This window comes from Argiope bruennichi, chromosome 5 (genome assembly GCF_947563725.1).
Source record: "Argiope bruennichi chromosome 5, qqArgBrue1.1, whole genome shotgun sequence".
Classification (NCBI taxonomy): Eukaryota; Metazoa; Arthropoda; class Arachnida; order Araneae; family Araneidae; genus Argiope; species Argiope bruennichi.
The window spans coordinates 42,140,811-42,155,768 of NC_079155.1; the positions used below are offsets into that span (position 1 = coordinate 42,140,811).

Consider the following 14,958-nt stretch of genomic DNA (forward strand, 5'->3'; position numbering starts at 1 on the left):
TCTTTTAAATAAGTTAAAATTTTATTTTTAAAGAAATATTCAATAATATTTTCTGGTTTAGTATTGTCACAGCATTAACATTAAATTCAAACAAGATGCAATTATGCAATATAGGACCAACACAAAAAAATGCAGTTAACAGTTCAGATCTTTTTTAATTTCTATTTATATAGTTTGTTGTGCTACAAAATGCAGCTGGTTTAATTTTATATTGAAACCTGCCTAGGATATTTTGCCTATAGAGGAATATGATATTTTTTTATCATTAAACTTTTACATTATCATGCAAGATACGAGGAATATCTTGAACATGAATTGTTATAATAGCAAAAATAGGAAAGTTCTATTGGAAATCAAAAGACGTTAAGTTCTTTTATTCTTTAAGGCACTCTTGAGGAGAGTTATTCTTGTCTTTATCGTGAATAAGCACAGAAGCTTTTATTTTTACTAATCATAAAAATGAATGTGTGAGTGTGTGTATTTTTGTGTCGAAATTCTGTAGGGCAGATTATTAGACTTGGGTATCCCAAATGAGGTATATATATACTCTGGAAATTGAAAGAAAAAGAGAAATTAAATATAATTTTTGAAAATTAAAATATAATTTTAATTAAATAAAAATTATGTAAAATTTTGACGTTTTATCATCATCATTTATAGCAAAGAATAATTTTTACACCATTTTAAAATTAAAAAAAAAATTCAATGACTCAAATTGTTTTGCTTAGTATTATTTTTCTTTTTATTAATTTTTTAAAAATATTTTAAGCAAGTTTAACAATAATACACTTTATAGTTTCAAAAAAATTTCATTTCTATGGAACTCCAATTACTTTCATCTTTTATAAATATTTCACACTTGATATTGCTTTAATTTTTCTTGCAAAATACAAGGCTTATTTCTCATGTTTCCATAAGGCTTATTCCAATAATGCGTATTGCAATAAGTACCCATAAAGCTTATTTCCCATTTTTCAAATACGCTCCCGTTTGAGGCAAAATTAATTTTTTTTGAAATCTTGTTGCAATTACAAATAAAGTTTAACTTCTAAATTGAAGGATTGTTTTAAAGTTGAAATTTTGGGTAAAAGGACTGAAAATTAGAGATTATATTTTGTCTCTTATTTAGCACAATAATGTAAGGCTTCTTAAAACGTGAAAGATTAAGTTTAGTTCCACAACTATTGAAATTTGAATTCCAAAAACCCTTTGGTAAGAAAGTCCTTAAAGACCAAATTACACGAAATATTTAATAGAAATTTCTATTAAGTCCTTAATCTCGGTGAATCAGCTGAAATTAGTTTTTACTGAAATCATATATACTACAAAATTCTATAAGTCAAATTTATTTATTCAATCTACTTGAAATTTTTTCTGTGGACACAAAAATATTAACTTATTAGAAATGGGCTCCGATTTTTAAAAATATGAAAATATTTTTTTAAAAAATTCTTAAAAATGGTTAAAAAGACAAAAAATCTAAAATTTTCCCCAAAAAAAATCATAAAACTTTTTGATTAAACATTTTTTGCTCTGAAACCAATTCAGATATCCAAAATTGGAGTCTAATTCCATTAAGTGGATTCTTCAAATATTTTAAATGTCAAGTATTGCAAACTGAATGAGTGAAAAAAAAAATGTTCATTTTTAAAGAAAATTAAAAAAAATAGCTTTAAATTTCTTAACACGAAAAATATTTTTAAAATTTAAATTTCTGAACAGTTCACATTTAACTACAGCAAAACAGTTCAATAAGATATAGCCGAATTAAATAATACCTTTTAAAAAGATTGCTTTCTTCATAATCTGTTTTTAATTAAATTGAGCCTATTCTAAGAATAAAAAAAAATCTAATTTTATTTAGATTTGAACAAAAATAATATGAACAAAACACATTAGCTAATTAAAATAATCAATTGGCAACTTAGCGAGAAAATAAATGCAAAATGCTCTGCCTTAAATTCATGGAAGACTCGTTTAAATCGTTTTATCTTAATTACTAGTCTCTTTTACTTCTTATGATTTCCCAACAGTTGAATGATTTGGTTGAACTTTTCATTTAAATATGTAAAGACGACTCCTTCTTTTGTTATAATAACTTTCAAAATGATAAATATCTAAATTTTTATAAGGAAGTTTAGGAATAGAATTTACTAATATTCAGTTAATGAATTGGTTTTAAAATGCGGTTTGTGCTTTCAGAGTTTAAAGTATTAAAGTATTTGGAGTAAAATTTCAAATTACTAGAATGGAATCTTAATCTATTTAACGAGATTAATAAAAATAATATTTAAAATTCTTCTCTTATTAATATAGTTAAAAGCAAAATTTTTTCCTAAATAAATTTGCATTTCTTAGTATTTTATAATATTCTCATCAATTTAACATTTATAGTATGGAAGCGAATTGCTTTTTCTCACTTCTGGATAGCGTCACTAGTGTGAATTCTAAATTTATTTAAATTACTAAATTAACTGATTACTAAATTTTGAAAACTTTAAAAAATAATTTATTGTTGAAATTGCAAGAAAAATATAAAACTGCAGCTTATTTAGAAGAGAGTATAAAATGAATTAGAAAATTCCTTTCTTTGCAAATATAAAGCCAGCCAATATTTATCGCTTTTGAGGCATCCATTTTCTGTTTTTAAAGCTATTAGAAAATGATTAAGAATATTGTAACATTTGGCGACTTATCGCCAACAAAAAGTTATAACTTGGCGCTAATGTTCACCATGCATCTGATTCTTCCGCTTGGCCAATAAAGAGCAGGATCTTAAGAAGTTATCGCCCGAAGAAGCACAGGGAAAAAATGGGATTGAACGCTAAATTGTATATATATATAAGAAATAATCAAAAATATAAGCATTATGAAATTTTAATTAAAATTAAAACCAATTTCTGAAAACAAACTAAAAAAAATTAAAAATTATTTTTGAATAAACTAAAAAAGATGCAATTGTATTTATTTAAAGAGCGCTAATGCTCTACTACTAATATTGTTGGATAAAAGTCAGACTCCCTGCAGAAAAAAATCTTTTGTTTTAATATCTGCCTGAAGGTGACCCTTGAGAAAGTCTTCAGGCCGGATTCTTAATTTCTTCCTTTTTTATTCTATTTATATTCTTTTTGCTTATATTAACTTGGTATTTTTACTAATTTGGTTATATATATATATATATATATATATATATATCCAATTTTCCTAGCTTACAAAAACTGTTTTGGAGCTGGAATGATTTTGATATTAAAACAACAACAACAAAAAAAAAACATCGTTTTTTTGAAAGCTGACGATTGCACAATACAATAGTCACCTAATCATTCCAAACCAGTTTGAATTTTGGAGCTCGAAAAATTTTGAGATGAATTAAAAATATCGTTTTCTAAATATCGATATCTAATATTGATATCTAAATATCGCATGCGTAATCTGATAGTCACGTGATTGTTTAAAACCACTTTAAACTGGCGTTTCACGAAAACAAATTCTGACCTCGAAAAAAAATTTTGGAATTTAATTGATTTTCATATGGTCAAAAACCATTGCTTTTTAAAATTTTGGTGATTTCTAAATATGAGCCACATGAGAACACGGTGATTTTCTGTCGGACTCATACCACGTGACTTAAAATAAATAATGTTCTCACATGATAACTTAAAATTTGCTATAGCAGATTTTAATTTTTTATTTATAAGAATTTATTTTAATAAGAGTTTTTGAAGTTTACTATAGTGGAAAACAATTCTGGAATCAACAGTTTATTGAAGCGGCATTTAATAAAACTGCTTTCTAACCAAATTTTTGGTTTATTTGATATTTTATCTCTTCGATAATATTAAACAAGTTAACAACACAGAGTTTTGAGATATTTATACCTCTCTAACTATTACTTTATCATTATTTAGTATCACAAAATACTTAACTATTTCTTTTGATATCACTATTATCAATTTTAAAGGCGTAACTTATAAATGAACGCAACAACATGCATTTAGTGCTAAAGAATAAAATTTATTAGATTTTTGTGATAACTAACACTATCACCCCCCCCCATTGCATTTTAAATAGATATAGATTGTCAGATAAAACATAATCCCTAATTTATTATTTCCTTTCGTTATATCTGGTTTCACAAGAAATAAATTTAAAGCGGAATTCTGAAAACATTTTAGTCTTTTATTATATTCCAAATGCAGATTAAAATAATTTATGTAACATCCTTTTAGAGATTTTAAGACAGGGATTTAGCTTTTAAATTGTTACTTATTATTCCTTTTTATTACATAATTTTTTAATCTAATGGTGTGTTGGTGTGAGTTAATATATTGCCGCGTTGAAAAAAGACAGTCGAATCTCCATGGCCGAATGGTCATGGCACTGGTTTCATAATCAAAAGACAGTAGGTTTGAATCCCGCTAGAAACAATGCGATTCATAGTATGTGTAAATATTTAATTCTTTGATGTTATGTTTTCCTTTATTTCCTGTTTCAGAAGATTCTGGACATTTCTTTAGTTTACCAGACAAGTGTTCTGGACTTTTCTTACTGTCAGAGTATCTTTGTCTTATTTTTGTCACAGACAGACAGACATTTTCCAAAAATATGTTTTTCGAACTCAGTGAGGTCTAAAACTTGGAGTTTTGTCAAAATCTCGAATTCGAATTTAGTGGCGATTACAATACATTATACTTCGTATAGAGAAAGTAAAAATGTGTTTTTTAGATTCAGGCAGAACTGAAACTTTGAGATTTGTCATAATCTTGAGTTGATGATCATGACACTTTCTCAGTGTATATTTCGCATGCAAGTAACCGGAAAATAAAAATTGTGCAAAAGGCTCTACAATGCCGACCATCGGACCTTAACAAGTATTGCACGAAGCTATTTTATTGATGTCAATGGACATTGAGAGTTTGCTTCTCGAAATTTTAATTAGATTTTAAATTACATTTTTGGACATTTTAACATTTTCCCACAATAGCTTCTGAAAATATAATTGAGCAGAAACCATTTTTACATCTCTAATTTTTTTAAAAAAATGTTCTTAATAATATCAGTTTTATTACAGCACAAAATTTTGTCTAGTATTCATTAATCATTTTTTTTTGCATCACTTATTTTTATAGTTTCATCTACTCGATTGAAGCTCAGGTGCAGTGTGTAACGATATTAGAAAATATTGAGATGTAATTAAATCACTTAAAAATAATAATTTATAAGTAAAAATAATCAAAAATCAAATCATATGACCAAAAATAATCAACATTACATCATTTAAAAAATAATATCATGTTGAATTAATTTTTAATTTTTTTAGATATTAATTACACTTTACAGTAAAATTAGAATAGATAGTGATTTTTTATAGCTTAAGGATATAGTAGCTATATTATCTATATGGATATATAATTTTGAGTATAAAATAAAAAAAATATATATATATATAAAAAGAAAAAAAATAACCAATTAAAATAGTGCTAACAAAATAAAATAATATTTAGAATAGAATTGAAATTTTTAAATATTAATATTTGAAAATAATAAATAAAATAAATGATGATGAGAACTTCTGACAATCAAAACATGTCGATCGCAATTTTATAATAAGTTCAAAATAAATTTTCTCCCTATTTTCGAAAATCTTCTTGCTAATTTCCACATAAAGTTTTTATTTCCTTATTAGAAACGACCAAAAATTAATAAAATTCTGATTATCAACAACCTCATTTTCTATAAATAGATCGAAAAGTGGCAAAGAGGAACTAAAGATCCATCACACCAATTAAAAGGTAATATTAAATTAATTTATCGAATTAATAAACTGACAAGCAAAGCCATCTTTATGTATATATTTTCATTTTATCTTCATAAAACAAATTAGTAGAAAATATGAGAATTCTATTAATATTATTATCTTTCAAGGAATTTAGAAATTCAAAAGAATTTTTATACCTTTTTGCTAAATTACTTGATTTCATGATTAATTAGTTCAACATATTTGCTTACAATGTCCTATCTGCAATTCATTTTTTTATTTTAGAAGCAATTAATTAGTTCATGTTATGACAATCTGTTTATTTTTGGCATTTAATAACTTTAAAATTGGTGAAAGAATATCTCAGGCCATTCAGGAAGTTTTATTATAGAATTTTATTGGTTTTCTATTGAAATTTTTCCAACATGCATAAAATTAACATTTTACATACAAAGATATGTGCAGTATGAAATTCCAAGTAAAATGCGTATTATAATTGAAGCAAATGCCTATAGTATATTTTTTTAGAAATTTAATGCAACTTCATAGATAAATATCACATAAAATTAAAACAGAATTCTGAATAAAATAATTGTGGAAAAAAAATCAGTTTTTTATAAAAGTTGTCAAAGTGAATATTCATTTTTTTTTTCATTATACCATAAAATTGCTCAGATTATGAATTTTGAAAATAAAAATCTGAGCATTTCTCAGAGTTCACGGCTTTGCTTAGTTTAAAATTTTTATTCGGGGAACGGGGATAAGGTCTTTATTAGGAAGAATGCGAGAAGTTTATTACCTCTCGATTACCACGAATACCCTGTATAAAGTGCTTTGTAAAAAGCTTATCTTAGAAAAAAAAATTGAAATTCAGATCCTGTATAATAATGTGGCTTCCAAACTCCAATTTTAGTAGTTTAAAAGAATACTAAAAACATTTCTATGATTAGGAAAGAAAATAGTATCAGCTAGAAATAAAACAGAGAATTTAATTGTAATTTCTCTTCTATATAAAGATTAAATACGAGGAGATTAGTCTTATTCACTCAATATTTTTCTAATTCGCTTATGAAAATTTATGATACTATACCGTAAGATAAGTTTTCAACTCCCTATACATTTATAAAATCTTCGAATATACGATACATTCAAAATGAAGGAAAAATTTGTTACATATTCTTTTTTATCAATTATTAAAAGACTTTATTAAATTTACGCATTATAAATTTTCTTTTTCAAAGCAATTGAACCATTGACAAATGGCTGTTCTTTGGCTCAAAAACCTTTCTTATAAATTACGATTGAATAAATATTTACCCATAACACAGAATAAAAAGTTTTGCTTGCGTATATTTTTAAGAAAAATCATACTTTATTTACGGTGCTAGAAAGTGTAATATGCAAGAAGACCAATACTTTCGGTAACTAAATTTTGGTATTAAAATCAGGGAGTTCCAAAGGGCTCAAATTCTGGTCCAATTTTGTGGTTGTTAATTATGAACGAGTTATTGAATGAATTTGAGGACGGTTTATTCCACGAAAAACATGCTGCAGAAATGGCAAAAACGCAATTGACGCATCTATAAAGACCAGCTGTTGCTGAAACTCAGAACAAATGCGACAGCAATTTGTTAGGTAGAAAACAGTTCAACACAGTCAACTAAAGCTGCCATCATTAGACAAAAGAGAGAATTCTCTTCATTACCAGGTTTCAATGCCACACATTTGTATAGTTCTACTGACTGGGCACAGAACTTTGTAGAAGTTTTGGATATCAACTTCTACTAAAGATGTCATTATAATTGTTGTAGAATCTTCATATTTCTAGCCAAAGTCGCCAAATGGCTGCCAAGGTAGAGAGAATTAAAACGACATGCATTTAGCATCCTTTGAAAGCATTTGCAATTCTGTCTTCCTTATTTGTACAGGGAAACATTATTATAGATGCATAACAATAGAATAATTGCTTTATGAGATTTTTCTTGGTGATGCAGATATCATCGAATGATGTTTCGATTCGTTTCATGGAACTTACATCAGAAGTGCCTACTTGTTTCCTAATGTCTGACGTAAAATTTGCGGAAATAATATTAGATTGAAATATAAATCATTGACAAATTATGAAAAATAACCTTCCATTATTACGAAAATAACCATTATTGAAACCTTCACTAAATATAGTTATATGAGACTGTAAATGCTAGTACGACATATGTAATACGAAATGTTTTCTTGAACCCAGAAACTATTATCCAAAATCCGAGAGTTTACCATCATAGTTCCCCACGTTCTTATAGAAATTGCATTATTTTCTTTGAGTTTCAAAGCTATATCTCTTAAATGATTTATAAAAACTTGTTTTAAAATAAACTAAAACTATTTTTAAATCTATCTATATAGAAAAGTTGCAAAAGCCCGTTCAATGAAGCTACACAGCCCGCCAAAGTCATCTAGATATTTCTGTCAAATTCATCTCCATTTTGTTAAGTGCGATTGAATACTCGAGACGTTTGCTTTGTTCATTAGAGAAGCTCACCCGGATGGGTTTGGGAGACAGATATGTTTTGTAAGAAAACTCAAAGGATATCAGAGCATGCATTTGCGAAATAACTTTTCTTATAATAACCTTTTAAGTACGTGGGCTTGCATTGCGATATTTGAAAGGGATGGAAAATTTGTTCGCATCTTTGAAAGGAAATTCCAATATTCTAAGGTATCTGAGTTAAAATGATCTTAGGATTGAGAAGCTTGTTTAGTCACTTTTTCATACTAAGCATCTGGTGAATAGCTAAAATTAAAAAAAGGGGGGGGGGAGAAAACAGAAATCCAAAAATAAATCAATATTTAAGAGAGACGCAATTTTGAGCGACACGTAAACCAGCCTCAGAAAACATCGAAATTCGCTTGTCACGTAATAGCTGTGCAATAACTGAATGCGAAAACGAAGATTCCTCGGTTGAGATTAGTAATAGCTAGTTGCTTTAAATGCTGATCAGGTTTGGCGCATTGCCAGCTGCATGACGCAATTTTTTTGCCTCTCTTCCAAGCAAGACTCGCCTTTGCATTCTTGATTTGCTTTTCTTCCCTTTTTCTAGAAAGTTATTATTTGTTTCTGATTTCCTTTTTTAGGCGAGAATTGATTTATTTTCTTTTATTAGAAATTATTCTGGGTGATAATTTTCTAAAATAAAAATTAATCCTGTTTCTTAAGAATTGCATTTTTGATTGTATTCTTTTGTAAAATAATTTTTTCAGCACTGGTTATTTCTGAATTGACATGCCATCACCGGACTAAAGCTGTACTGACGACTATCTTCTGTAACATGGAGAAACTTTACAGGCATTAAGAAAATATTAATTTTATTGAAACACTAGAGGGTAAAAATCGTTCAGCTGTTACAAATGGAGCTGCTACTTTCGAATAATGTGTTCAACTGCTGCAGTGCTCTTTTAATATAATAAGGCAGTAAACTTTGATTGAATTAATTATCATTAATTATTAACTGGAATTTTGCATCAAGATCGGGAGTTGTGCTCGAGTTGCAAAAAGGGGCAGTTCTTGCTTGAGCGTCTCATGGTCATACAAATAAAGTCATCAGATTTATTGATGCTTTTCAGCAGACTGTTCAATATGTTTACTATCAGTTAAGAAGTGTAATCATGAAGCATATTGGAAATATACTCTAATTCAAAGGAAACTGAAGACGACAAACATTGGTCAAACATTGCACAAACATTTGGACATATGAAAGGAAGGGAATTGAAAGAAACTGTAAATAGAAGAAGAATTTTAAGATCTGTGCATCAAATTCTCTTCCACACCAGTAAGGAATAGTTGCAAACAGTGAATGAACGTCGAATCCAACCTGCTAAAAAGAATTTTTTGATGGAAACACATGGACATTTGGAATCGCACATCTCACAACATGTCAGTTGTCACTTGAGCATATAAAGCTGGATGCTTATATTTGACCATTCAAAAATTATTAATCCTTAACTGGGGAGGTAAAATTTTAGGACTTAACAGGAGAGGTGTGGTCTACGAGACCGCATTTCATTTACACTCAAATTAAATTTTCTAAATTATGTATTAGTATGAAAAAGTCTCAATATATTTTGCAGATATTTTTCTTGATATATATATATATGTTTTAGAAATTTTTCAAAATATATTATCATTGAAAAAAAGTAAATGGGTTGAAACATACATTTTCTTCTCAAATTACATGTTACAATAAATAATATTCTTGAAAAAGCATATTACTTTTTACTTTTTAAATCATATTTATTTTTACAGTATATGAAGGTATATAGAAGACAATATAATGTAAAACTCAACATTTATATGAAAAATGAAAAAAATGACAATGGGTAAAATTGGCCCTTTTTTTATCGACCGGTGTGACTTTCATAGCATGTTTTTCTAGGGCATTTTAAACATACAGATTAAGAACTAAATAAAAATCAACCTATAAATTCTGCATATATATCTCTTTTATATTAATATATTTTATAAATTTTTCAAAATACATCATCAATAGAAAAATTAATTATGTTTGAACATACATATCAAAATCAGTTCAATGCGAACTTTCATCGAAAAACTCTTCAGTACAATTATCTTTATCACTAAAATCACTTTCTGCTTCATTTAGAAGTGTCTGGAGCACTGCTTCATAATAGGATCAGGAAACTGGATGATATTTCGGGCCCCAAGTTTTAGCGCCATCTGCTAAGCCTTGTTTATCATTGGGACACTAACAGGGAGATGCGGTCTTACAGACCGCGCTCGAAGAGATAACTGAATTATTTTAAAAAAGCATCTACTGAAATCAGTTGAAAAAGTGCACGTGTATTGAAGGTGTGGTGAATTACATATAAGCCAGTAACAGCGCTTCTATCCGAACAGCTGTTTTGGTAAAATCGGTTAGTTACTGGACTGCTAACCAAAAGCTCCCAGGTTCTATCCTCGCGCATCGCTTACCCTTTATTGGTGACCTTGGACGCTCAACCTTCATACAGCTGTTGTGGTGCCATCTACCCGCAACTAAAGTCGCCAAACTCACTTGGCGCAGCAAAGTCGTCAGACTCACGTGACGCAGCAACCCAAAGTCGCCAGACAAACTTGGCGCATCAGCACCCACACACGCTCGCCATAACGCTTGGCGCTATTCAAACTGGGTACAGGCCCATTAAGACAGCAGCTACTAATAATAATAACTCAATACATTACCACTCAACATCCGTATCGTTCGTCTCCCCTTCGACTCACTGGAGGGAGAGTACTGTGGTGAATTGCATATAAGCCAGTAACAGCGCTTCTACCCGAACAGCTGTTTTGGTAACTAAAGCTGGACTAGTTAGCAGACCAGCTGGTAACGAACAGTTGGACTGCTAACTAAAAGGTCCCAGGTTCTATCCTCCCGCGTCTCATACCTCTAAAAAGGTTACAAAACAGGAAGCTACAGGGTCAATCCATTCAATTGAGCTAAAAATAGAATAGAGGTGACAGAAAATCCATCGCTAGCGGTCTGACAGACCGCACGTCCCGAGTTAAGTGTTAATGGCAATTAACCAAATAAATGAGATAGTAATTAGCAACCTCTGTACTAATTCGAAAAGCATTCTTTGGATGTATGGTAAAAGAATTCTAGTTGGTTGAATAATGGAAAAATCAGTCTTAATTCCACAAGAAAACACGCTGCAGATATAGTAAAACCTCTGGCATATATATATATAGGCATGCATATATAGTAGCTACAGTTATAGAAAGTCAAAACACAAGTAGTCTGAAAAACAGTAACAACGCTCAGCAATAACACCGCTATCAACGGTCCAAAGAAAGAATTGCTTGAATCGTTCTAGCCATTTATGAAGTTTTCATACAAAGCGGGAAAGATTGAGCTAAAATTCTTGCATTTTCCAGAGTCTCATTTTTGTCGACTATGTCAAGAAATTCTTTACTAAATGACCAGCAAGCTTGCCATCAAGGTTGGAGTATTGAGACGGAATCCATCCAGTATCCATTAAGAATCATTGCAAATCTCTTTTTTATGACACTAATTTGGCAGAGAAATGAATGATATTACAGATTCGCAACTATATTATTTTTTATGTTTCATATAACTCAAATTTTTCTCCAACTAATTCCAGATGACATTTTCTCCAACAACAAAGCAAACAAGTGAACCGAGAGAGAAAAACAACTATTACATTTGATATGTCTTTAGTATATATTTATTTGAGAATAATTTTTTTTTGTGAGTTTTAGAGAACTGAACTCTGGACTGCGATTCCATTAGATATTTATAGTAATCGGAATGAAAGGCTACAAATCCATTTAAACAAAGGGAAGCTAGCTTTTACTTGGTAACATTTTTAGGACGAGGGGAAACAATAAAATAGCTTTCTAAGCAATACTCCAGGGTAAAGTTGACAAAATAAGTAGATAAATATTGACAAGATTGTTTTTATTCATGAAGACATTGTATGGAGAGCAACTGAAAAAAATTACAAAGTATTTATTTAAAATAAAAGGCATTCTATTGCTTTATAATATGTTTATGCTGATGCCCTGAATATTTTTCATCGTGTAACATGTACTTCGTATAAAGGAATTAAATAATATTATGAAATACCAAATAAAATTTCTATAACTGTACTATAAAATGTCTGAAACGTTACTGCATCTTTTGCATTTTGTAGACTTAGGTTGACAGTTTTAAGTATTTTTGAAACTATTTTTGCAATTTTTACTTTCCAAGAGAAAGTATTGAAAGTCCGAAGTAAAAAAAAAATTGTTATATGGTTTCTACTCCAGAATGATTTCTACAAAAAGGAAGAGAACTAGATAAATGAAAATTGCACTCATATTTAATGAATTATATTCATTAGTTGTTGCTCATTCATTGCTCATTAATAGTTGAGATATGTAATAAATTTGGTATCAAATCTGTGTGGGAATTGATCGTCTTTCGGTCTGTATTTTTACATGCATTGAACGTGATAATTCAATGAGTGAATTATATTAAATTTTGTAAATTATCTTGTTATTATAATTGTAATTCTTTGTCATAGTTTGTTCAAATGCACATTCGGTTTTCTTCATATATTACGAAGTACAAAATGCTTATGTGTGGAACACTGAAAATAAAAATCTGAATATTCGTGGAATTCACGACTTTACGCAAGGTCTATAACTTTATGTGGGGAGGGGGTATATTTTTTTGTTTGTTAAGGAATACATGAAAACATTTCAGGAAGTTGTTAGCTGATATCCATTCTAGTTGCGTTATATAATTTGTACAAACGAAAATACAGGCAGACTTCCATTCGAACGAATTCGTTTAAATTTCGTTAAAATTAAAAGATAATTCAAAATCGTAATGATTGACATATATGAAATTTGGTATGTGATTTTGAGACAATTATAGTTTTATGGCAAATTCTAATTTTAATTGTCCGGATAAAAGGTGTCTAAAATATACATTCTGTATCCATGGTCCTTGAGTAGTAAGCGCATTACAACTATTAATCGCCAAAAAAAAACAATAAAGATCGAATTCTAATAGGCTTTTTTGTAATAATTGTTCTGAGATAGTTTATGGTTAATAATACACATTTATTAAAAATTATGCTGGATAGTTTCAGGGAATAACTCTCTTTGGTTTAAAATGTTATTTGGAGCATGATTTGTAATAGGTTGCATTAAACCCAAATTTAAACTGATATTTTTAGATAATTAAAATTAGTTTAAACTATATTTATGGTTTAAGGAGTGAGCGCTTAAATTCCTATTTATGATTTTCATATGGTATAAATAATCTAGCTTGAAGGAGTTATCCCCATCTTGTCCCAGACACCAGCGTCATTGAATGGTCATTTTCACTGTTTGGAAGGTGGGAAATCTAAGATAGAGTCCTAAAGTATCACCGGTCTTCATCCGAACTCTCCAGGGGAAGGTAAAATTCGTTATTGGAGTGAAAATAATTCGATTTTACAACATCTTTTTTACACGTTAGGGGGACAAGAATTGCTTCTCATCCACATATTCGTAATGTCCGTATTAGTCCTAATGGCTATCACCAGTCACAGCCCAATTCATACCGTAAGATGTATTTTCCGTCATTTGAAGGATGATAACACGACCGTGTGACATTTCTAGACCAGTTGGTGTCATGTGAATGATAGTTATCCAGACAGCAGAAGGCAAACTCTGAGGTTAAAGTCCTGAAAACCATTACCGCCCACAATGCAATTCCTCTTATAAGTGATAGAGTCTGTCTTTGGAGTGGAGGTATACACAACTACACCACGGAGCTATAACCGCCAGAAAAATGAGAATCTTCCAACTCATACAGTAATTTCTCATCCACATATTCATTATACCCTTATCGAGATTTATATTTCATGAATGAAAAATGGGTATAAATATTCAAAAATATGTAATTACTTAGAATTCGTATGAAACATTTGAAGTTAAAAATAATATTTCTTTTAATCGCAAAGAAAAAAATATCATAATTCTAACAAAATTTCTATTTTCCTCAATTACTCATTAAACAATTTTGGAACAGTAATTAAAAAACATAATTTTACATTTTTCTCCAATTTTTTTGTATTATGATCAATGTAATGCGTTGAATTAAAAAAATATCTATAAAATGTATACATTATCCTTATGAGCAATCCTTATGGCATCCTTATGAGCAACGCCGCTGTTGAATAAATAACGAAATTTAGTAAAGCCATCCATTGTCTGAACTGATTTAAATTGTAGCCTTAAATTTTGATTTTCGCATTGATTTAATTCTAAAAAAACATCTTTAGCTTTATTTTTTGGTATTCTATAGTATGAATGAGCTGACTTCGGGTCCTTGGTTTTGTTGTTAGATGTCTTGCGCTTATTATTGGAACTACCTTATCAGATAGGTTGCTACGAGGCAATCTATATTTCCCGCTTTGTCTTCAGTTTGCGTAAGATTTGGACTTTATATATACCAGAAAGTAGAAAGAAAACACTCATGGTAAATGTTTTTCTTGTAGAATATTCAGTAATGTGTACACTTACCAACATAGATTCCTACTTGTCCAATGTCGAAATGTAAAGAATTGATATTAGCCCCCAAAAATGCATCTAAAATTCTTAGGCCTTCAAAATTTATCAAAATTACGTGTATAGTTTTTTTCTACAAAAAAAA

The 14,958-nt window shown here is 29.2% G+C and overlaps 1 protein-coding gene across 1 annotated transcript in view; it reads right to left on the reverse strand.

The window, feature by feature from the left end:
• Positions 1 to 14,958, reverse strand: part of LOC129968252 (gonadotropin-releasing hormone receptor-like) — a 192,909-nt gene that overhangs the window by 18,063 nt on the left and 159,888 nt on the right. The gene's annotated exons all lie outside the window — the stretch shown is intronic.